Raw genomic sequence first — 26,611 nt, 5'->3', positions numbered from 1 at the left:
TTACAACATTAGCTGCAAAGTGTCTGGCCTGATACCACAAACTTATCACCAACTCATAAAGTGGGGATCTCAGTGTGGTTTTCCTTATTGATTGTATCACAATGGAAGGGGAAGCTACCCATACAACCAAAATGGGAGAATGGCCTTTCAAAGATGCTATAAGACCAGTCCTGCTAAATAATCTCTAAAAATGGGTTTAGAATGTGAAAATATATCAATCATACAGAGATATTTATAAAACTGGTGCACAAGTTATATTTAACCCCTGATAGACTGCACAGTATTTGTCTCTCTCTCTCACTAATTATTGTTGGAGGCATTGCGGCCACATAGGTGACATACTGTACTCCATATGTTTTGCAGTTTGCCCAGTAACATCTTGATTGAATGGGAATGATCAGTGAAGTAATGGGAGTTGTGTTAACCTTCACCCTTGCAATAGCTCTTCTTCAATTATATCCATAAGCGATCCCCCATTATGACACAGTAAGTAGGTAAGAGGACATATTCTGATTTCCGCTAAGTCACCCTGTGCCCAATTCTAAAGCTCCGCTTTCAGACCCGCCATACCCATAGTACAGCCTAAGGTACATTTAAGTTTCAAAACGGAAATAGTTGGACGTGAACACTCCAATGCTGCTCTCTCCCCTTTCATGATGTGATTTAGCTGGCATAAACATCATTTCAATAGGCAACGTCACCTAGGGTTGCCAGGTACTCTTCATTTTATCTAGCATAACTTCTTCCTATAACGGATACTGGTGCCCAGTGCTGATACTGGCACTTAATGTTAATAAATTTTTCTAGCTTTGGACATTTTTCCATTGTTATTACTATTTGTATTTGGATTTGCTACATAATTGTACCTGTATGCTTATTATGTCATGTGCTGTATGTAAGAACCTCTTGCACTACTGATCTTTTATTTTTCTGTATCTCTCTGCTTGGAAATAAAAAAAGTGGATTTTATCTACATAGGCACACAGATAAGTTGGTCAGAGGCATGAATTTAATAAGTGAAATAGAACATGATCAGGATACATTAAGCTGTTCTCTTTAGTACAGATAAGAGTAACATGATATTTTCCTCCATTTATACATGTTTGAGGTACAATAGTAAATTACAATAGTGTGGAACTTTTTTGGTGGACTTCACTTCTTGACTTCTTCCCCATGTCCTCAATGTCCTCCGTGTCCTCCGTGTCCTCCGTGTCCTCCAGATCCTATTGGGCCTTGTTTTTTGCAAGGGTTAACTGGAACACATGGATCTAGAAAATAAATATAACAATAAACATAAAATACATTGTTTAGTCATTGGGATGTGCAGCATTGGCACAAGCGTCTGCTTTCCCTCAGTTGTAGGACAGGTCTAAGTATTTCACAATTACTCCATGACTATGGGGTTTATTTACTAAGCAGTGTAAGGAGACAGAGTAAAAAGTGATAAGGTGCCAGCCAATCAGCTCACAACTGTCATTTTTCAAACACAGCCTGTGAGATAACAGTTGGGAGCTGATTGGCTGGCACACAATGAACAAGGGCTAGTTTGTTTTGTTGTTAACCAGAGTTTTCTTAACAACGGCAAGATAATACAGTTCAAAGTATTTCTTTCAATCCATAGGTTTAAATGGTTAAATGTCCATACTCAGGGCCTGATTCAGCAAGGAACGCAAATGTGCGCACGCATGCACTCGGCCGCTGCATATATATGCTAATCAGTGCATACGCACGGCAACCGCAGCACAAGATGCAGACACCCAGCAATACATAATGCCGCCCACCTCCCTTTACTCACAGCCTGAGTAGACCGCAAGATAGCGAAAACATCGGTAACATCGCAAACCATTGGACCCATATGCACAATTAGTGATTGACCTGACCCTCCCGCAGACTTTGCTACATCTCGTGCATGCAGAGAGAGCTCAGGCTGCGTAAGGTCTTGCAATGGCTAATTTATGCACGCCTCTGCAACGGTGTTGAAACGCACCGGCACGCCTGCGTTCGCACAACTACAAGCCATCACACCCACAAATGGTATTTCTTGTCAATCACTGTTAGAGGGGTCTGCATGCACACTGCGTCTGCTCTGCGTACCCTTTCCTGATCGCACTGGTTGGTTCGCACAGTATGATGTACACGCATGCGCAGTGCAAAAACATCAGCCGAGTCTGTGCGTGCACACATTTGCGTTCCTTGCTGAATCAGGCCCTCAGACAATTACCATTACAGCGAGAGATACTGATGAAGTATTAAATGTTTTCGAGACACCATTATTCTGTAACAGAACCAGATTCCAGGCTACAAGGCAAATATTTCAAGTGACACTATTCAGTCACTTTACTTCAGTAGAAAATGAGTCTCTGAAATGCTCTGCATATAGCATGGTATAATATTTTCTCATTCTATAGTAAAAGCTGTCTCAGGTGCACTTTATCATAAGTTTAAGCCATAAAAGCATGGTTTTATAAAGCCAGAATAGTGATACAGTATACCATAGCCAAAAAAATGTTTTTCTGAGAAGATAAATTAATTCAGCGCTAGCAATCCCACACATCCTCTTATGTGATAATGTACCACTACCGAGGAATCATTATGTAGTGTTATTCTGGATGCAATAATGCATTTTGACACCACCCTAAATAAAAATTCTTCAATATCATTGAGCCAATAGTTAAGTTATGTATACAAGGTAAATGTGTGCCTCTGCTACAGGCAGGGTATGCAAAAGAGAGGGAGTCCAAAGACTGATTAGACATTCTCTTATTTACTAAGAAGCATGTGCCATGCTGGTGTTTCATTGGGGAAACTAATTATACAACGGCATTCAAACTATTTCATTTAAACATTATGTTAGCCGGAAATTTTATTCTTCCTTTTTATAAAAGTAATAATGGCAGTGTTATGCAGAAATAACTGGTACACAAATACATAACCTTATGTCCTTCAGTTGGCTCCAATCCTACTTCCACAAGGGTATCTCTGTCATTAGTTACTAATCTCCCATAAACATCTCTAGCTAGTTGTCTGAATTCCTAGATTATTTTCCCATCCTTCTTATTGGGGCTCTTGTTTTCTACAGATAAAACCTATTTGACAGCAGTGTTAAGTAATAATTTCAGCATAATTCCATACCTTGGCATTGAGGTGGGGGGCACGGGTCTACGCATTTGGGAGTCTGATCCTGGCATACTTGTACTGGAGCACATGCTAAAAGAGGTAAATATGATTATATCAAACAGGAATTTATCTAAAGTGTTCCATTTATCATATACATTTGTTAAAAATATGATCAGTTGCATATTTATATTTAATACAATCATCAAATCATATTTTAACTTAGCATAGTGTGTGGTCAATAGGAGACAAGGCAAAACATGGTTGCGTAGTAAAATATAACACATCACTGCACTTTAAGGCGGATAAATAGTTATTTCACATTGATTACAGAAATCTCAAACGATGCCTAATTCTAATTGAATTGGTAACTTGTATTCTAAGAAGATACTTACGGTCTTTGCATTGTACACCCTTGGCTGACATGGTAATCGCTGTTGGAGGAGTTTGTCTGGTGAAATCAGGTTATAATAGATAGATGATCCAGTGCAGTAAAAAGATGCTGTTTATATACAAAAAGTATTGCCATGCCCTAGTAGTTGTGCAACACTTCACAAACAATAGTAAGCCAATAGGATCCCAAATGTGTTACCTAAGTGCTATTTAATTTCTATAATTTGCATACTATGGAAATGTAAATAAATGTAAATAATTTACTCATATGCAAATAATTTCCAATAATTGTTTTCTATGTGTAGAAATATTGATAATTGCTTAACCAAAAATGCATATATTTATGTATAGTAGTTACGTATATACATTTTGCAATCACTAGAGGATATGCCTGAAGTTCAAAATGCATAATAGGGTAATTTCCTTTTGCGCTGGCATTTTACTACATACTACAAATGATGATGGGTAGAACCTGGCCATACACTGCTCTAATTAAAAAGTGCCTGTAGATAAATGGGTGGGTGCTGAATGAATTAAGTTACTAACTTCTGACATATACAGTACATATTCCTAAATGCATTGGGAAGGGGTATTATATAATTATAGAACAGCCCAGGTCAAGTCATTATATTGTCCCCCACATCTCTTGACAAGTGACTATTTTGACTCAATACTACAGGTGGTTCAGTGAGAAGGGCAAGCCCCAGCCAGAGCTGGCCTGAGGCCTACTAGCTCCCTGTGCTACAAATTTTGGAGCACCCCCCCACTCCCTCGTTGTATAGATAGATAAATAAATATAGATAGATACATGGTCGGGCGGCCCACAGGAGGACAGTGGAAATTCCTGATGGGCCCCACTGCCTGAGGGCCCCTTCCTCTCTCTTTTATGTGGCCCAACAGTGTGGGCCCAAATACATATATTATGCAGCCCAGTCTGTGCGGCCGCCCTTCCTTCACCCCTGCCGCAAACGGAGCTCAACTCCTATTAGGCAGTGTTACTGTATTTTAAAAAAATGGCCGACAGGGGAGCTGCTGTGCATGCCCTCCCGCAGCAGCTCCTCCATTAAGCCTTTGCGGAGCCGTCAGTCACCACTGACGGTCCCACCTCCTGCCTATCCACAGCCCGCCTCCAGCCTTCTCTGCACGTGCACACACAGCAGCAGCATGCAACCCTGCATGACAGTACAGTACACACAGACAGGTGCCAGCCCGCCAATTGTTACTGTGTCACAGTGTGACATTCAAAAAAAAAAAAAAGGGATTTTCCCTCCAGCACAGTGCAGCAATATCAACAAAAATACTTGAATCTTACATGATAATAGAAATTCAGAGGTATTAGTTACATACATTTGCAAATATATGAATAAGCGCCAGGCCAATGTCAAGGCTCCTCTATACTGGCGTCCCTAACATTAAGGGGTTCATGTCCAAGGAGCAGCCAAAGACAATCCCCAGGGCATCACACGAAAAGGGGAAAAAGATGATAGTGAAGTGTAAAGTATAGATGTGTAAAGATAATCAATAAGTGTTAATAAAATAAGGAAGAATTAAAATGACATAAATAATAAACAAACAAATAGAAAGGAGATGAAAAAGTATCTATTTGAATTAAGTGGTGATGCCCTGAAAAAGGCCCAGCCAGAGCAACTACGGGGCCCCACTCAGAAACGCTCACCCCAAAATAATTATTGCTACCTAATAGTAGCACCCACTCTGGGTCATATAATTACATTTAATGTACTGCATAATAACAGCACATGTATATAAGCCGAGAGCTGACTCACCTAGGAGGTACCCCAGAAACCTCCACATGGCACTATACGGACCAGCACATCCTCCCAATGCTGGCGCCCTTCATGCATCACCTTTCTATTTGTTTGTTTATTATTTATGTAATTTGAATTCTTCCTTATTTTATTAACACTTATCTTTACACATCTATACTTTACACTTCACTATCACCTTTTTCCCCTTTTCGTGTGATGCCCTGTGGATGGTCCTTGGCTGGAGTTTTTTGGGGTACCCTGCTCCTCGGACATAAACCCCTTAATGTTAGGGATGCCAGTATAGAGGAGCCTTGACGTTGGCCTGGCACTTATTCATATATTTGCAAATGTATGTAACTAATACCTCTGAATTTCCATTATCATGTAGGATTCAAGTATTTTTGTTGAAATTGCTGCAGTGTGCTGGAGGGAATCTCCCTTTTTTTCTGTGGTTCAGTATAAACCCCGCCCTTTACAAGCACCTGTGCAATGTCATTAAGCTGATGTGAGCGACCGCCATATTTTTTGTTTACAATGTGACAGTCACTAAGTAAATGTATAATAAATCTGATTGTCTGACTAGTGTAAAGTAAGGGGGGGGGGCTTGCTAAAGACATGGCTAGGGAATCTGGGGATGGGTGAGGAAATCTGTCTGCCTGACTAGTGTAAGGGGGGAGGTTGGGCTAAAGACATGGCTGGGGAATCTGGGGAATTGTGAGGAAATCTGTCTGCCTGACTAGTGTAAAGTGGGGTGGGGGGCTGAAGACATGGCTGAGGATTGGTGAGGCTCAGAGATGGGCTGGGGAATGGTGAGGCTGAGACACAGGGGGATAGGAAATTGTTTGAACAAAGGAGAAGAGAATATTGTGAATGGATAGAAGAATGAAGGGCAGAAGATTGGGAATGGATAGAAGAACAAAGGGCAGAAGATTGGGAATGGATGGAACGACATTTTAACAGCCTGCGCACAGCATGAACCAGATTTCAACTATACAGCAAAGTCACTCACAGAGTTGGGAAACGGTAGGCCAGTACTTTGGTCAAATGACAACAACTTTTGACGTGCTTTTTAGTCGTATGCAACAGATGGACAGCCGCCTTAACCATATGGTAGTGTGGCAACATCAAAGCAACACAAACATGAGATTGATTGCCAACCAACTGCAGCTGTTGACGGACGATATCAAAAGAAGATCCTCTGGAGTAGATCCACCAGTACAAACTGAACAGGTTGCAACGCCATTAACGTACAGTGGAGTCCAGCAAATACATGAAGAAATCATGAACCTTCAGATGAGGATGGAAATGGAATGGATGCAACTCTGGAGGCAGGCAGAACAGGACCAGGAACCAAGAACTGATAAACCATGATTTTTCAAGGTAACATATTTTTTTGATTTTACCCCTATACATATTTTTTTTGGAGGAGGGGTGGGGGTTGGGATATTCTTTTAGTTAGACTGGGCGTAGGGGGTCAGTGTCTCACTTTGATGTGCAGGACCCTGTGATGACAGCGCGAGGCTCAGGGGCTGAGAGTAGGACTTAAGGACCAGGTGTTTGTTGTTTTTCTTTAGGGGAAACCTTGATGTTTCATGCCATATGTTTGTTTTCCTCCTCCTTTCAGTGCCCAGGAGAAGCAGGACGGCATGAAGAGACCAGCCTGCCACTAGACGGGGCATAGAGCTGTAAAGGCGGTGGGTGGTCGGTAAACGCAATATATTATCTATGTGTTTCCCCCACCGTTTTGTTTTAAGATAAAGGGCTCTATTTACTACAATCCGCATATTGAATGCGGATTGTAGTGTGATATTACCGAGTGAATTCGCATTGCCCTTTGGTCTCTATTTATTAACATAATTTTTACTAAAATAAAGTGAAAAAGGGTGTTTTCACACCCTTTTCACATTATTTTAGTTTCACCTGTAGTTATTACAGGGCAATTGGAGTAGAATTAGTAAAATTCTACTCCAACCCCCAGTATCACTTATTTTTAGTAAAGCAGATCGCATTTCCCATAATTGTAATGGGAAATGTGATCCGACCACAATTACTAAAAATAAATTGTAAAAAAATATTGGGAGGTGGCGTTATACAGGGTCTCCCCCGGTTACCGGGCTCCCACTCTGCTCTAACGGGGAGAGCAGAGGCGGGAGCCGGTACCAGTAATCAGCTATGTGGTCTAAGCAGACCGCAAGCTGATTGCTGTAAAAAAAAGAAAAAAAAAATTAAACATTTTTTTTTTACTTACCAGAATCCAGGGACCGGTGATCGGGCCTTCGGTGATGGCTCCTCTCCGGTCAGCTGGTCTCCCATAGTACACTGGGGCCCGGTCATCAGGTGATCGGGTCCCAGTGCAGTATGGGAGATCACCTGATCGGGGAGCCCGGAGAAGATCACCGGAGGCCAGGAGGATGCAGGTAAGTGTAATGAAGGGAGGGGGGGTCGCGGGGGCGGGGCTTAGCGCCGGGGGGCGGGGCTTAGCATCGGTGGGGGGTAGTAGCGGTGGTTGGTCGGCGCATGCGCGGGCTCTTTGTCGCGGGTTTTTTCCGAAAATACCGCGACTAGAGTGCGGATGGGATCCGCAGGGACAGAGCTTTATCGCAAGCTCTGTCCCTGCAAGGGATTTATATTAAATCCCTGTGATATTGCCTGAATTCGCAATGCGAATTCACTCGGCAATATCACACTACAATCCGCATTAAATATGCGGATTGTAGTAAATAGAGCCCAATGTAATATATGAATAAAAAAGGAATACAGTCGGGCATCCCGGCTTAAGGGACGCTCACTGTAGTTACCGTTGCTGAATCCCAACAGTGGCCCTGATTCTACAAGTAACACAAGTGCTACCATGCAGGCAGTTAAACGATTTTTGCGTTCTGCGTATACGTCTTAGTCACCGTGCATGTGTCTCTAAAATAGGGAATGCGATTGCAATGTATACACAGACCCACCTGGAAGTGATTGACACAAAATGCCATTTGTGGGTGGTGAGGGAGTGTGGTCAACCAAACAAAGGCGTGTCACTGCATTTGAATGAAGTTGCAGGGGCATGCATAAATTATACATTGCAAACCTATACGCAGCCTTATCAATCACTGTGTGTAGGAAGTTTAACAATTATAGCGCGAGGGCGATGTCAACAACTATTCTGCGTATGGATCCGATGGGACTCGATTGCACCGATGTTTTCACAATTTTGCTAAGTCTTACGGATGTGAGTAAAGGGAAGGGGGAGGATTTATGTTGTGCTGGGTGTTTGAGTGTATTGTGTGATCGCAATCATTTTTTAAAAGTTTGCAGTTTGCGTGTGCAGGATAGCTATCCGTGCTGAATCAGGCCCAGTGTCAGGTTCCCAGCTACAGAATGCAAAACTTAGGCATGCAGAAGGTAAGTTTCAGGGGAGTGTTAGGTCTAGGCACAACTGGTAGGTTAGGGTTAAGCTGCGGGAGGGGGAGGTTAGGTTTGGGTACCACCGAGAGGGACTTAGGGTTAGGGACCCCCCCAGGAGGGTTAGGGTGCAGGGAGGGGTAGTTAGGCACCACAGGGGGGGAGGTTAGGGTTAGGCACCACAGGGGGGAGGTTAGTGTTAGGTACCATCAGGGGGGAGGCTAGGCACCACTAAGGAAGGGTTAGAGTTAGGAGGGGGGGGGGAGAAGGAGAGGGTAAGTGTACTTACCATGCCCAGTCGGGATCTTCAGAGTTCGGGCTTGCAACGTCCATATTTAGTGAGAAGGCTTTCCAGCCGTCGGCGTTTCATACCCAAAGCTATATAAAATAGTATGCCTAAATATTTATTATACTGTAGAAGAACTGTTTCAGTAATTTAAGACTGTGTGCTATTATATTGTTTTAAATAACATATTAGAGTATAGTTGTATTGTACTTTATTTTTTTACACAACTAGCAAAGGAATTTGAACTAGTGAAAATGGATTTCTAAAATAAGTCAATAAAGAATAAACATTTATACAAGTACAATAACAACAAAATTACAAAAAGAAAAACATGTAATGTATTAGGTATACTTTGTCTTAAGCAAAATATTTCTTTTTTATTTGCCTCAAAAACAAATAATGTATATATCATATTTTTTGCTTGTAAATGTTAAAATGTTATTATTTATGTTGATTTACTTTGTGAATAATAAAAATATGGCTTGAATTAATTTTTTTTACTATAATTAAAAATTAATAAACATAATTCTTTATTGTATTTTTATCAAGATATGTAATATCGGCTTGTCATTTTTAATTAAACATGTGTGTGTTTTTGTATACATACACAAATGCAGGGCTGTTTCTAGGGGCTGGCGACCCATGCAATCGTACGGGGCGCTCCGCCCCGAACCCTGCTGACAGGAACGCTGGCCTCTGAAGCCACTGGAGGCTAAAGAGGCCTCCACTTCAGAGACGAGCGTTCCCAGTAATGCACTGCGTCACCCGCGAGGTGCAGTGACTGCCCTGCATGCCTGTTGGATCTAGATAGATCCAGTCAGAAGCGCAAAGCAACGGCATCAGGCATCGTGACCATCAGGCTTGCGACGAGACCCTTATGGTAGGGTCTCGTTGCCGCAAGCCCTAGAGTGCTTACGGCTTTAACAGAGCCAAAAGCACTCCAACTAACATCACTTGTGATGTCAGTGGGGCTGACTCCAGACGGTAGGCGTTCCCATGGGCACACCTCCGTCTGGGCACCCACGCCCCCGGCCCACCCACCAAAGGGGGCGTGCTGTCACTCAACATCGACAGCACGCCCCCTTTGGTACGAGACCCAGAGCGACAGATTGCTCCATCGTGCGCATGCGCTCTGGGTGATTTGATGCTTCTGAAACTCACAAATATACAAAGAAGTGAGTTTTGCTGTGACCGAGTTGGCCGGTGGTGAAGCAGATCGAGATATCTGACCCAATAACAAGTTTAGACAGAGATTACTCACCCGAGTTTGCAGAGTTTTCTCTCTGCCAAAATCTCCCGAACAAGCAGCCTGCACTTATCAGTGAGATATGTGAAGGCTGCTTTTGTGTTGTACCTGTAAAAAAAAAGATTAATATTTAAAGAAAAATGATGTAGGGTTACCCCCAAAAAACCTTAACCAGCTCCGGACTGCTCAGCCAGTTCTGGACCCTAAAAATACGTGGTAAAAAACAAGTAGGGTTACCCTATATTATAGGAACCAGCACTGAGCTGCCAAGACTGTCCTGGTTTTAAAAATAGGGGGGGATTGCGTAGGGGACCCCCTATTTTTAAAACCAGCAGCGGACTCAAATCCAGTCAGTGTGTAATGCCACAGCCAGGGAACCCTATCACCGGGTCTCCCCAGCCTAAGCATTATCACCCCAAGTCAGTCAGTCCAAGTTGGAGATCTCAGGGGAGATGGGGAACCCATAATAAAGGGATTCCCCCTCCTCTGAGCACCCCAGCTTAGTCTGAAGCCCAGGGGCTCTTCTTCGCGCACCGCTGGGCTGTGGGTACAGGGGTATCACCCTAAGTCGGTCAGCCCAAGTTGGAGATCTCAGGGGAGGTGGGGACCCCCCCAATAAAGGGGTGCCCCCTCCCCCGAGCACCCCAGGCTCAGTCTGAAGCCCAGGGCTCTTCTCCGCACACCCCTGGGCTGTGGGTACAGGGGTAATAATAGTAGTATAAATAGTAAGAAACTATTGTTTTTTACTGTGGAACTACAGGTACCAGCATGCTTGTCCTTTGGCACATGGGAACTACAAGTGCCAGCAGGCAGGTATTACATGCATCTACCCCACTCACACATACTTACCTGCTGCCGACGATCGATCCACTTCAAGTAAAGATCCAATGGGAGTACCTGTGAAAAAAGATTCTATACTCACCTCCATCTTGGTGCTGGTCTCCGTAGCATCCCCCAGTGATAGGGTCCCCTGGCTGTGGCTTTACACCCTGGCTGGATTTGAGTCTGGTGCTGGTTTTAAAAATAGGGGGATCCCTATGCATTTTTACCCCCTGTTTTTAAAACCAGGACAGGCTCAGCAGCTCAGTGCCAGTTACTAAAATACGGGGTAAGCCTACTTGGTTTTTACATCATATTTTTAGGAACCAGGACTTGCTGAGCAGCCTGGGGGGGGAGGCTACGTAATTTTTTTTTTACATTTCACTCTTTTTTGCCTATTTACAGGCAGAAACATACATGGATCACACTGATCTGTGTACAGTATGTTTCTGCTGATCTCACAGCTCACAGGCACTTGAATTGATTTCACAGATTTTGTCCATTCTCGTGAGAGTTTTGCAAGTCTCATCTTGGTAAATTCTTGAGTTTGGCTGATGGTGAATTGAATAGAGTTTGCCATCTCTAAAGACTTTTCCTGTAGCAAAGGAGATTTCTCTCCTGAGTTTGACATTATTAAATTTGCGATAGAGAAATAATGGCCAAACTCTTCAGAGATTGCTAACTCGACCAAACTCGAATATTAGTAAATTTACCCCTATGACTATTGACTTGAATTTCTGAACACAATTGGAACTTACATACAAAGGCAAGCATATGCATCTTAAAAGCCAACTACAGTTGATCTTAAGCCAGCAGAGCTGGTTCTAGACCAAATAGAGCACAGTGTGAAAAGTCCCTTTGGTGCCCCCCTTAAAAAGAAAATCAATAATGTGTTTTGTGTACTAAATAAAAATACACACAACCTATATGGTGATTTCTTTGTAACAGGGAACCTCTGAAGAAAATAATCCTCCCTGGGTCGACAGTGTCTTCAGTCGGTATTCACTATTCATTTAGAAGATCACATGGTCTGGAAGATGCCTATTTGTGTAAGAATATAACCAATGTAATAAGAGGTACAACAGAGGTACAACCAGACTTGTGCCCCCTGTGTCACTTTGTGTCCCCTGTCCCATTCAACCTCTTTTCCCCATGTCTTTCCAGCCTCCTTCCCCATGTTACATAAGCCTCCTGTCCCCTGTTACCCCAGATTCCTGATCCCTGCCACTCCAACCTCCTGCCCCATGTCTCTCCAGCCTCCTGCCTTATGTCACATTAGCCTTATGCCCCTTTCACTTTAGATTCCTGCCCTGTCACTCCAGACTCTTACCCCCTGTCACTCCAGCCTTCTGACTCAAGTCTCTCCAGCCTGCTTTCTCTCTGATCTTCTGCCCTGTCACTCCATTCTCCTGCTCCATGTCTCTCCAGCCTCCTGCCCCACCACTACAGGGTCCTGGCTCATCACTCCAGCCTCCTTCCCCCTGTCAATCCAGCCTCCTGCCCATGTCACTTCAGCCCCATCTTTCCAGCCTCCTGTCACTAGCCTCCTACCCTGCCACTCCAGCCTCTTGTCTTTCCAGCCTCCTGCCACTCCAGACTCCTGCCCCATGTCACTCTAGCCCCCTATGTTTCCAGCTTCCTGCCCCATCACTCCAGCCTCCTGCCTCATCACTGCAGCCTCATGCCCCCTTGTCAATTCAGTCTTCTGCCCCTGTATTTGCAGATTCCTGCCCCAGCCACTCCAAAATCCTGCCCAATTTCTGCACAGCCTACCCCATGTCTCTCCAGCCAATTGCTCCCTGTCTCTCCAGCCTCCTGTCATCCTGCCCCATCAGTCTTGCATCATGCCCCCATTATTCCAACATTGTGCCCCCTTCCATCACTCCAGCCTCTTTCCCCCTGTCACTCTAGCCTCCTGTCTTTCCAGGCTACTGCCCCATCACTCCAGTCCCTTGTCACTCCAGCCTCCTTCCCTGTGTCTTTCTAGCCTCCTGACCCCTGTCACTGCAGTCTACTTCCCCTTGTCACTTCAGCCTCCTGTCATCCTGCCCCATCAATCCACCATTATAACCCCATTATAAGCCTCTTTCCACCTGTCACTCCAGCCTCATGTCTTTCCAGGCTACTGCCCCAAAACCAGCTCCTTGTCACTCCAGCCTCCTGCCCTGTGTCTTTCTAGCCTCCTGCCCCCTGTCACTGCAGCCTCCTGCCCCTTGTCACTCCAGCCTCCATTCTTTCAAGCCTCCTGTGTCATCTAAAGAGCCAACATTCTCCCCATCCTCCTTCAACTTACCTTCTTCATTTGAATGCCTGCTGCATGCTCCTCTTCCTCATTTGGCAGCCTGCGCATGGAAGCCAGGCAAGTGTGTTGTCAGCCTCCTGTCATCCTGCCCCATCAATCCACCATTATAACCCCATTTTCCAACATTGTGCCCCCTCCCATCACTCCAGCCTCTTTCCACCTGTCACTCCAGCCTCATGTCTTTCCAGGCTACGGCCCCAACACCAGCTCCTTGTCACTCCAGCCTCCTGCCCTGTGTCTTTCAGGCCTCTTGCCCCATGTCACTGCAGCCTGCTGCCTCCTTGTCACTCCAGCCTCCTGCACCCTGTCACTCCAGCCTCCATTCTTTCAAGCCTACTGTGTCATCTAAAGAGCCAACCTTCTCCCCATCCTCCTTCAACTTACCTTCTTCATTTGAATGCCTGCTGCATGCTCCTCTTCCTCATTTGGCAGCCTGCCCATGGAAGCCAGGCAAGTGTGTTGCCAGCAGCTCAGTTCCTCTTTGCACCAGAGCAGAGAGCATGATGTCAGTGTTATGCTCCTTGCAGCCCTGGCTGCAGCCAGGCAAAAATAGAGGAGCTGTCACACCACTGAGCAAGTACAAGTGCTTGGCGGCATGCTCCTAATGATGGCACCATGGTGGTAAGGTGGTCGGGCGCTATGGCATACAGGGCCTGATTCAGACCCGGTCACAAGCGCTGAGTGCTCACAACCGGGTCGATCTTTGCACACTGAGCATGCGCACGAGGGAGCCGGCTCCTTCGTGCGCATGCGTGAGACCCGGCTAGCGGCGGGTGCTCTGTCGCTCCGGGTCTCGCACCAAAGGGGGCAAGCTGTCGATGGTGATTGACAGCTCGCCCCATTTGGTGGGCCAACAGAGGGGGTGGCTGGCCAAACAGAGGAATACCTGCCATTTGGGGGCGGCCCCACTGACATCACCAATGATGTCAGTGGGAGAGCTTCCGGCTCTATTAGAGCCAGAAGCTCTCCGGGGCTTGCGGCCACGAGACCCTACCACAAGGGTCCGTCGCAAGCCCGATGGTCGCGTGGTCTTGACCATTGCGACCATCAACCTGGCTGCTCGCAATAGCTGTGGGTGGTCACCCACAGCTATGCGAGCCGGCAGGAGGCCGAACAAAAAAAAAAAAAAAAAAACGCCCTGATTCAGAGCGAGCGCTCGTTCAGAGCGTCCATCTCTGAATCAGGCCCACTGTCTACTAATTTCTTAATGGTACAATTTACTGGCCCATACCACCTAACTTTCACTACTGATTATGGGGGAAAACATGGTATTGCCAGGAAAAACATTATACTGGTTTGTAAGTAACTATAATATGTTGAATTACCAAAGAAGTGGGCTTTATTGACCTAATGAAGAGTTTAACTCATGTGCCATCTTCAAATATTTTATTAGTGATGGAATGGGCATACAAATGCGGACAGTGGAAGTGCGTACGGTAGTACTAGGCATGCAGACATGGCCAAAGTCCAGTAAGGACATGGGGTCTCATTCAGACCCGGTCGCAAGCACCAAAGCGCTCACAACCGGGTCGATGGTTAGCCCTGCCCACGCGCAGCGGCCGCACTGCGCGTGCGCAAGCCCCGGAGCGAGAGAGAAACTCTCTCGCTCCGGAGCTCTCTACAAAAGGGGCGACTGTCGATGTTGATCGACAGCTCGCCCCATTTTGTAGGCGGGCCATGGCGGTGGTTTCCAAAATGGAGGCGTTCCTTAAATGCCTACCGTTTGAATGAATGAGGGCCATGGTATGGGCGCGTTGTAGTGAATAGCAACTACAATGAATGGCAAATAAAACTGAAATTAATGGATTGTGGGTGCTCTTTCCCTGGTTTAAATTCAACATTGATGATGATTATGACTGTGTGCGATTGGTTGCACAAGGTGAAAATACACCCATTTATATAAAACCCCTAAAAGTGCTACAACAGTGTTTTAAAAGTGATTATACACTGTAGTGAACATTCGTTTTGCACAAACATACATACTCATTTGGGGAGAGAGAGGCCTGCGTATACTGTATATATTTTGATGCTCCAAGCCACATGGGTATTTATTATTGTAGAATCTGCATGTAAATGGTTAAATTGTAACTATGTGTAAGTGTCTGATTATAAGTACCACATCTAGGATCTCTGCTATATTGTGTGTAATATACAGTATCTATATACAAAATGGTAATGGCATATCCTCCTGAGGGGTGCCGGCTCAAGTGCTTACAGGAGGTTACCTGCCTCCATTTTGCTTTCTCTGCCTTTACTGCTCCTGGTGATCTGTCTTCAATGCATGCTGTCCTTCTGTCCCTAGCCACAGCTACTGAGTGCTGTGGACGTGCCTTCCCTCAGTTCTCGTGTGCAGCTTGTAGACTGACATTTAATGAGATTACATTATACAGTAGATCAGTGTTGGACTGGGGCATGTAGGGCCCACCGGAGGCAATGGTAGATGTTCATGCCACCACAGGGGGGGAAGTGTCCAGCCAACCAAGAGGTTTGGCCAACCATTATAGAGGTCATAGCTTGCAAACAACATGGATACTACAGTGCATCGTCTTTTCATCCATGTTCCTGTTCTAAAAGGCAACTGACCCTGTAGTAACATGTATAATTTGAGTGCACAGTCTGAAAGCTGACATTAGGATATTAGGTGGGGCCCTCAGGCAGTGGGGCCCAACAGGGATTTCCCCTGCACCTCTGTGGAACAGTCACACCCTGCAATAAATACTGTCTATACCTCTAACACAGTGTTAATATTGAGCAGAATAGATAATTGTATTGTTCTGATAATCTGGAAATGACCATTATGTGTGATTAATTATTATTACTATTTATATCAAGTTTCTATTTGGGACAAAAATACGTCATTAAGGCTGTGCCTGCCATTAACATACAGTCTGCATACACTTTATAATGAGCTGTCACCTAAGAAGTTCATTGCTGCTGTGGTCACCGTGACTGCAAAGTTTGACAGATAGGAGCCCGCAGAGGCAAGTGGTTTGAAGGACAGCATCAGAATGTAGAGAGAGGAAGTAGTGGTGGAGAAACAGACAGACAGAGATGAAAAGTGGTTGAGGAGCAACAATACACTAAAAAAGTAATATGAGAGAAAATATATAAAAATATAAATACACCCATCAGCCATAACAATAAAACCACTGACAGGAGAAGTAAATTACATTGATTATCTTGTTACAATGGCACATGTCAAGGGATGGGATATATAGGCAGCAAGCGAACAGTCAGTTCTTGAAGTTGATGTGTTGGAAGCAAATAAAAAAACAAGCATAAGGGTCTGAGTGACTTTAACAAGGGCCAAATGATGTGATGGCAAGATGACTACATCTACAGAATGGCAAATTTTCTGGGGAGTTCTCGGTATGCAGTGGTTAGTACCTACCAAAAGTGACCCAATGAAAGACAGCCGGTGAACCAGCAACAGGGTTATTGGCTGCCAATGGATCATTGATGCATTGGGGAGGGAAGGCTAGGCTGACAAATCATTTCCCACAGAAGAGCTATTATAGCACAAATTGCTGAAAAAATGCATGCTGGCTATGATAGGAAGATGTCAGAACACTCAGTGCCTCACAGCTTGCTGCGAATAGGGTTGAGTAGCCGTAGACTAGTCAGAGTGCCCATGTTAACCCCTGTCCGCTGCTGAAGCATCTACAATGGGCACATGAGCATCAAACTTGTACCATGAAGCAATGGAAAAAGGTAGCCTGGTCTGATGAATTACGTTTTCTTTTACATCATGTAGACAACCAAATGTTGTCATCCAGATGTTCCGCCCAACCCAACTGATCCAGCATTGTCTACAGTGGTCAAGGCATGCATCCCTAACACCTGCGAAATCTGTCTTTAATTATACAGGCAGCATTTTACCCATTAGCAACACGATGTGGGCAGCCTCTCCTAACTGCATGAGACTCATCTGATTATCTATATCATCACAAAATATTTTAGACGTTTAGGGAGCATTCTAGTTCCCAGCAATATGCAGTCATTATGTATGGCTGTGCACATGGCCTAGAAATTACAGTATACCAGCATTTCACTTTGTCGAGTGCACATCTGTGGGATGCAAGGTAAAATTTTACAGTTTCTCCGTCACTTTCTAGCCGTCGCTTCTAACTAAATTGCCCCCTATGATTTGCTTTCTTTCAACAGAAGCTGCCCTAACTATAACCAGCATTTGATTAGTGATGTCTCATAACATTGTAATTAAATGGATGTGTCATTATGTAAAATTGGTATACAATAACTGAATGTCTCACTAGTGATCTGCACTGAGCCATTATATATTTGCATGTATAATAAAGCTTATCTTGCTTGTAAGCTGATAAGCATTTTAAAAACATAGGGTTTGGCACGCCAACAGGGAAGCTATTAAATTTCATTTCCCTACTCCACCCATCACCTAAAAGTTGACTAATTGGTTTCGCCAACAGTGACTGTAACAGTCAATCAAAATAAAACAAGCTATCATATGATATATGTTTATTGCAAGCTGCAGCATTGTTAATAATTGAAATAGTTTTTATTATTAGTTTATATCATAATAAAAAAGTGGAAATTGCAAAATGTGTCTCTATAGTTTAAGTTCTGATGTTAAAACCTCTCAATATTAATACATGATATATGTCCAATAAATGGATGAATGTGAATTAATTAACAAAAGAAATGTGATTGTAGGAAAATGGTTAGCCATCTCAATACCATAGTTAAACTAAATGGAAACAGCACTTAGTTAAAGAAGAAACAAAAGCACAAATATGATTTATTTATTCCACCCATGAATGTTCACATATATCCTGTGGTGTTTCTATAGATATGCCCTCATATATAGGTATGTGTGGGTGACGCAGTGATGTGTATCAGCTTATTACATGTAAGCATGAGTTGGGCACCTTTACATTCACTTTACAGCTGCATTTCTGTTTTACCCTTCCCTGTTTGGTGTCCCCTGTAGAGGAAATTTAGGCCCTCATTCAGAGCCACTCGCTAGCGGCAGTACGCTCGTTCCGAGCGATGTTCGCACATCTGCGCATGCGTACGGATCGTTATACGCATGCGCGAACCAGTCAGTGCGGCCGAAATTCATGTACTCGCAATATAGCGAATGCCTGCTATTTTGAGTGACAGAATGAGGCGTATGTGGGTGGTAACAGGGGAAGGTGCTTGAAAATGGGGAGTGGAGATCCGAACGCAGGCGTGCTTAAAGGTCAAAACGGGTGTTTTATGGGTGTGCATAATTAATACAGCAGCGTCATTGACCACGTCACTGGGTTATTTTATAGCCAGAACTGCTCGCAAGATTGTGGTAGCAAAAACCAACCAGAAGAATAGCGAGCAGTTCATACGCTGGTCGATGTACTCGATTAATCTAATAAATAGCGGACATGACGTATGGTGCGAGCGGCCAGGGGGCGTTTTTAACAAATAAACGAGCGTATGTTTTGCTCGCTCATTCAGACTTAGAGGTGTGAACAGACTGCAATTTGCGAACGGATCATTTGAATAGCCACCCCTTGTTTTTGAACGAACGACCGCAGATAGCGAACGGCTCTGAATCAGGCCCTTAATTCCATATTGGACTCCAATATGCATGCACTATCACCAGTTCTAATTGAAAGCCTCCAGAGCAGATAAACACATATTACCTTGTCCAACCTAATTGCTGGCTGACTAAAAAGGGGAGGAGATGATAGCAGGGGTCAATGGGACACATGGACATTGATAGTTGGTGCATATCATTGGGTGATGGTTGTTCTGCTGTAGTGAAACTGGAAACTAAAATACAGTAGGACACCACTGATCATATGACAGACATTGTACATGCTTAGAAGAGCATAGCAGGAGACTACAAGGGGGCCATAGGAGAAGAAGGAGCGCAGAACGGATCTTCTCTGAAATTGCCGAGGGATGTAGCAGCAGTCACAGTCACATGGGATGCGACAATGTCAGCAAAAGCCCAGCTGGCGTGCATCCATGGCATTAAGAAATATGTCACATCATTGAAATCCTATCTGAAACCCAACACATCATAAACTACATTTTTATTATGCATGACATTTTACAAAATGTCTATTGATAATGCTTTAAGTAATTTGGTACAAGGTCAAGCAATTTGATGTTTGTATGTTTTATACTCATGTTGCTGACTTTAATTTGATGTTTGATTTAAGGAGAGATTTGCAGTTAATATAATTTCTTAAATTAATAATCCAAAAAAATTAGATACTAATTAAACCAATGAAAATTATAGAAGAAATATCTGGGGGTATATTTACTAAAGGTCGATTTTGATCGATTAAAAATCAATCAAAATTGATTAAAATCGACCTTTAGTAAATATACCCCCTGGAGTCCCTGGAATCTTTTCTTCCACAGACAAATCTCTGGCACTTTATAATATAACTGCTTGATCCTGCTATATGATTTGGGCTTTTAGCACTTTATTCATTTCTATATGCCCTGTTTACTTGGACCCGTAGTGGTGACTGCCTTCCCCCCTTTCCCTCCCCCCCCTTCCCCTCCCCATATCCTCCCACTCTATGTTGTTTTATTGTTGTACATTCTACTATATGCAACAAAAAAAGTTAAAACCAAAGTGGATTTGTCAAAACTTTATCATATTTTTACATCGCAACTTGTAACAATAGTTTTCTTTTTCTGTTGTATGACAATGTATAATTTGTTAGTATGGGATTGTCTTACTTTCTTATCTTCCCCTTTTATAAATAAAGAGATTTAAAAAAAAGAAAAATATAGAAGATAAACTACAACAAAGACAAAAATTTAAATTGGCAAATATTAGAATTACAGAAAGGAAATATTCAAAACTCCAAAACCCAGTACAGCAATTATACAGGGAGTCTTTATAGAAATAGAAATGACACAAGAATCTATCAGAATATTGTCAACCATTTTGGCCATTGTCGAGAGATACTCGCAAAATATAAGCATTCCAAATATGTAAGCAAGGGGTACCACAGCAGATGTTTGAGACATCTGCTGCGGTTCAGCCACTTTCAATTGCAATAACAGCTCCCATAGGTTGCTATGTAGGCTGCTCTATTGTGAGGTTTACCCAGATCCGGAATGCTTGGCCCCAGTATGTAAAGCCATTTTCAGATGGCATTAGCCCAGAGTACCCTATGGGCTAATCTAATGCATTTTTTTACCAGAGAGATATCCTTCAGCCCTAACTGATGCATACAAGCCTGATGTCTGCATTTGCATATTAAAATTTGATTGGTCCAAAGCTGGAAGCAAAGTGTCGAAGTCGGATAATTGGATATGATCGCTTGCAATTATTATCTGACGATGTAGTCGTCTATGGTCTTAAGATAACATAATAATAACAATCATAACAATCATAAGTTTTCTTGATTTTTAGAACTATGAAAATTATATTGTTATGATTCTCTCCAAATTGAATTCTTTCCCTTTTTTACTACCTGTATGATCAACCTACATTAACACATACGCTAATATAGTGAAGGATTGCATTACAACCCCGACATTGAATGTGCCTACAGATAATAATATGTGAACAGGCAAAGACATGTATAATAATAATTATTGTAAATGTTCCTTTAAACGGCCTAGATAATGTAGTCTCATTTCCCCAGACTTCCTTTATAAGTTCGATGAGATCCCACATCCTACCCATGGTCCCGTATAGATCCGCTGAGTGCGTATAAGGGTTACTCTACCCTCTTGAAACACATTATTAATGGTTCAATGACCGACTTGTGTCATACAATTTAGAACATTGAATAATAAATTATTATGCATGACTGGAAAGGTTAAGATTGTGATAGTTTATGTTTACTATCAAAGGGTAGGCTGTCGAAGTCGGATAATTGGATATGATCGCTTGAAATTATTGTCTGACGATTTAGTCGTCTATGGTCTGATGACAAAATGTTTGGACGCTACTCTGCATCAGCGCAATTCTGATACGCACAAATATATATTTATATCACTACAGAATTTGGTCAGAGTGTGGAAGACAGGTTAAATGTGTATGTCTGTGGGTGTTTGCATATGTTTTCAGAGACTCCGCATACTGATACAGTATGCCTGTGACAAATAATTAAAAATGTAGCACATTCTGAATGCAAGGTTGGGAATCATTGTCAGAGGGCTACAGGTCGTTAGCAATTAAATACCTTTTTGTTCAGTGCTGTTTTGGTTCATAGGAATTGACACCTATACTCTAATTAAGCTGGGGGTCTGCCCTGCTTAGAAATAAACCTTTATTTACAACTTAGAATTTGCTTCAGGCAATGTCTAAATATTAAAATATGTCAGAAATGGATAATATATATATTAATCCATCACAAATACACTGAATTACATTACACACACACATAGACTTACATGCATACACATACGCACGCACCTTTGAAGTGCGCACGAACCCACACATACGCACAATGCAAACTAGCAAAACTACACAATATTCTCACACTTACTCATACAATAACTCATAAAAAGGTTCCTTCACAGTAAACGTGATATTAGAGGTTTTATTAGCATATAATTATGTTGTGAAATGTATGTATATGATATATAAGGTACAGAACTTTTAGACATGTCATGTTTGGTACCATTCTAAATCCCGTTTATTTACAGATCATTGGTTCCATCCGCAAGGAAATCGCATCATGCGTCTGCAAGATATAAATTATAGTATAGGTTAGAATGTATCTCTGTATGTAGTTTTTTTATTAGTTCTTCAGGGGGAAACCTACACAAAGAAGCAGTTGGAAAGCTGATCCATACCTCTGATGACACCATATGAACTAATCAATTTACGGAGTGACCTGAAGCAAGAACCAATGAGCATCTGTTATGCTGTGCCTTTGTTGTCTCTGAAACCTGTACCGAATATAGGCTTGTGAGCTGGGGCAGTAGTCAGTCATTTCCTCCATATCCTTGGGTGACAGTGACTGCAGATTCAGGATTGAAATACTGCATACTGGGCCATTGCGCATGCTTAAGTATCGGTTTGTACCTTTTGTATTTACTTGCTTTTTGCGCTAATTGTGCTAGATGAAAGTGTGTAACTTTCTTTTATTGCAATAAGAATTTTAGTGCATTGGAGCCACAATTGGATTGGAAAGCAATTATTTCTTATACAACTTGTATCGCTAAACAGCAATATTTATGGTGTATAGATTTAGGGATATTCATAAAAGCGATAACAGAAGCTATCACTCTGTTTCCAGCCCTTTGCAAGGATTGACTTCTGGCAAGAGAAAATTGCTAAATCTGAGCAAAAATATGAATTTTCCCTATGTGAATTTAGGACCTAATACAGAGTTGTAGGCAATGGCGATGTTTATGGACTTGAATGATTATCAGTAAACCACCCATGCATCTTAGTCGCATTGCGCTTGAGTCAAGTTACATTACCGTAGTCATACACAGCAACTATTTACTTGCGGTGTGATTGACAGTCAGGGAGCATTTGGAGGGGGTAATGGGGAGTGGTGGTAAAGAACACAGGCGTGTCACACCCTGCTTCTGTGATCCCGCACACAAGAAATATTTCTCCGGACTCACAGTTCCCACGGCCATTCTGCGGGACTATAGACTCACTCGGGACTGTGATAATCGAATGATCTATGCAAATGTTTGGTTTTGCAAAGCCACTGGTGGACACCTCAATACATCTCCTGGTGCCTGAGATCATTTGCATATATTTGCATAGCATCTGTGTACACAGTCGCAGTGAAGGCAGCATAAGCATATAACTCTGAGTCAGGCCCTTAGTCATTATTATCATATCCATACTGCATTCAAAATGCAGGATATGATACAATGAAGTGCTAAAATTCATGAAATAGATGCCTAGGGGTAAATTTACTAAGAATCGAGTTTGGTCGACTTCTGTTTTTTTTAAACTCGATTTGCATCACCAAAACTCGGGTGAGTTTTTATTTGTTTGCAAATTTTCTAAGAAGTGAGTTTAGCTGAAAGTGAGTTTTTCGATGGTGAAGCAAATTGAGATGTCTCCCCAAGTTGCAAGTGAAGATGAGATAACTCACTGAAGATTGCAGTGTTTTCACTCTGCATATCTCTAACGAGCTAGCAGCCTGCACATATCAGTAAAATATGTGCTTGCTGCTTGTGTGTTAGACCTGTAAAAAAGGGTTACATTTTTTTTTTAAATGACGTGAGGTCCCCCCAATAATACTAACCAGCCCCGGACTTGTCAGCCTGTCCTGGTTCTTAAATTTACAGGGAAAAAAATGTGTGTAGTTCCACTGTAAATTAAGAACCAGTACCAGGCAGCAGAGCAGAACTGGTTTTAAATATATGGATAAAAGTTTTGCGTGAGGTTTACCATATATTTAAAACCAGCTCTGGACCCTTTCTAGCGGGGGACTGATGCCACAGCCAAGGGAGCCCTTTCACTGGGCCCCCTAGTGGCAGTATCAGCCATGACCGCTAGTCAGCCCAGGCCAGGGATCCCTGGTGAGTTGGGGAGCCCCCCAATAAAGGTCTCCCCCTCTCCAGGGCACCCCTGCCCTAGGCTGATAGCCCGGGACTATCCCGCCACCCCTGGGTGGTGGGTGGCGGGTTGATAGTGTGGATGTATTGTGTAAAAATTTGAATATATTACATTGTCTATACAGTGGAACTACAGGTCCCAGCAAGCTTTCCCCGCATGCTGGTACTTGGATCTGGGGAAGTTAATAAGGTTCCCTTCAATGTCAAGCCAAGAGGTTGTTCCAGAAGAAGAATAGGAGGAAGCAATTTGGGAGAAGTAGGTAGCCAAATAATACAGTTTAAATCTGGTAGACCTCTACCGCCCCCAGAAATAGGCTTTTTAAGGGTGGCTGAGAATAACCGGGGGGTTTTGCCATTCCAAATAAAGCAGGAAATGCTCATCTGGATTCTATGGAGGAGATAGAGGAGAACAGCTAAAAAGAGTGTCTGGAATAAATAGAGCCATTTAGGAAGAATATTCATTTTGACAGAAATTATTCTACTCAGCCACGAAATGTTAAGTTTCCTCCAAGAGGTCAAGACTGCATGTAGTTTCATGAAAAGTTGTGGGAAGTTTTCCTATAGCAAGTCATAGCGATAAGTCAGGAAAATTCCAAGGTATTTTGTTTTTTTGTGTTGCCATTTAAAATTATAAAAGGATTTAAGAGATTTGGGGGGGGCATAAAGAAGTATGGCCTCTGACTTAGAGTAATTGATTTTGTACCCGGAAAGTGCACTTTAACTATCCAAGAGGTTGTACAGGATGGGTAGAGAGATCCTACGTTGAGTAAGCATAAGCAAAATGTCGTCCGCAAAAGGGCAATTTTAGAGGAAATTTTCCAACCTGTGCAACCCTGTTTTTATCAACTTGCAGAAATGCAAAACCAAGACCAAATACAAACCAAAACACTTGAGGGTGTCCGTGCACATCTGTAATGCTAATATGACATCACAATAAAAAAGCAACTGTATTATTTGTGTGATACACAAGTAGATATTTCCACCAGCTATGGACAAAAATTTGTTGCCACCAATATTAGTTGGCAAATCATTCCACATGTATGAATCCCATTTGCCATTCACACCATTATCATGAAACATAGTGGTATTTTTACTAAAATTAGAGTTTTACAAGTGAAGATGTTGCCCATAGCAACCAATCAGATTCTAGCTATTATCTTCAAGAAGGTGCTAGTTAAATGTTAAGTAGAATATGATTGGTTGTTATGGGCAACATCCCCACTTATAAAAACTCTCTCTTTAGTAAATAGACCCCATAGTATACCCAATGATGTTACAACTATTTAAATACCACATAGTAACAGAAGGTATCCCTATCATATCATCCTACCCAATATACATAAACAGCATAGTGACCCTGTGCAAACCTAATTTTATACATTGTACATTAGAGATCATTGCCTGGTAGATAGTGTAATATCATTTCACAGGTGGTAAATACAATTCATTACCTGTTGCCAAAAAGTATAATGCATAGCTCAGTAGCTAAGCGTCCCTGGTTACCAAGTACCCGGTCCCTGCTTGCCAAGTGTTATATAATCACTCTCTTCTCTGGTGACCTACTGTAAAAGATCCTGGCTCTAATTAAGAACAAGCCATAACCCCTTTAGGACTCACTAAAAGGGTAATGAGCTCAGTTTAGTATTTAGCAATCAGTAGCTTACTGTTATTAGGATGGTGCTAGCTGTACAGCCCCCATGTTCAACAATATGGACTTATCAAAGCCTATCCAGGTTCTTTCTCTATCGGGATGAAGCACAATATGCGTCGTACATGCTCAGTAACCAGCAACCCAATGCCAGTAGCAGACGTCAGTGTGGAGGAGGGGGACATTGCGGGATCTTGCTGGAAAATGGCATACTCCTGAAAATACAGGCAGTCGGGATGCTGGCGCTTCCTCGCACCTGTCAGAATCACAGCGCAGGCATCCCGGCGGTAAGTACTGGGGTTATGGGAAGGATTAGGGTTAGGAGTTAGGGTTAGGCACTAGGGGGAGGGTTAGGGTTAGGCACTAAGTGGGGAGGGTTAGGTACAGGGTGCAGGAAGGGAGAGGTTAGGTTTAGGAACTATTGGAAAAGGGTAGCTCCTACTAGAGGGAAGTGCGGGGGGTGCGGGCTGCAACCGGGTGACACCCTCGAAAGGGGTGACACCAAAATGCAGAGTCCTAAATTCAGATTGTGTCCCTCGGCAGTAACCGTCAGGACGTATGCACAGTGCGACTCAGACACGTGCGCAGACTGAAAGTATCAGCCACTGCGTCCGATGCCACAACAGCATCCAGCTCTGAATAAGGCCCACAAAGAACAAATGTACTGTATGCCTATTGCATGCCAAACCATAGATTGAAAAAATAGTCATGATTGTAAAAGATCCAATGCTAAACTTGACATGGAGCTTTACTACTACCCTCAATAGTTTGGTCATCTGCTGCCACTTGCAATAACCTCTGGTAAATAATTGATGCTGAATATTTAGCATTCTAGAGACTGTAAAATGTTTGGAGAACAAAGAACAGAATATTCTCATATGACAAAATAACTTGTTTTGGGCAGGTATGCATTGTGCAATCTCACAATTGTAAATAAATATTATCTATAAAGTAACTGAGAAATTATTTAATTATAGTCTACTCCATCTGACTAAACATGTTATTGGAAATATTATAGATTGCATCAGTCTTTATTTCCACACATTTTCTCCTCCAGGATTCCTTCAATTACTTATATATTACATGTATAAAAAAAATATATATATATATATATATATATATA

The 26,611-nt window shown here is 42.8% G+C and overlaps 1 long non-coding RNA gene across 1 annotated transcript; it reads right to left on the bottom strand.

Moving 5' to 3' along the window:
• Positions 1 to 997: 997 nt before the first annotated feature.
• Positions 998 to 3,586, bottom strand: LOC148443197 (uncharacterized). Its single transcript, XR_015875723.1, has 3 exons — positions 3,510 to 3,586; positions 3,133 to 3,207; positions 998 to 1,268 (listed from the first exon to the last, which is right to left on the bottom strand). It is a non-coding gene; the product is annotated as an uncharacterized LOC148443197 (long non-coding RNA).
• Positions 3,587 to 26,611: the final 23,025 nt, after the last annotated feature.

Source organism: Taudactylus pleione, unplaced genomic scaffold (assembly GCF_031769625.1).
Source record: "Taudactylus pleione unplaced genomic scaffold, aTauple2 ptg001314l, whole genome shotgun sequence".
Lineage (NCBI taxonomy): Eukaryota > Metazoa > Chordata > Amphibia > Anura > Myobatrachidae > Taudactylus > Taudactylus pleione.
Note: the sequence above shows the minus strand (reverse complement) of the source record. Positions and strands in the feature narration are given on the sequence as shown.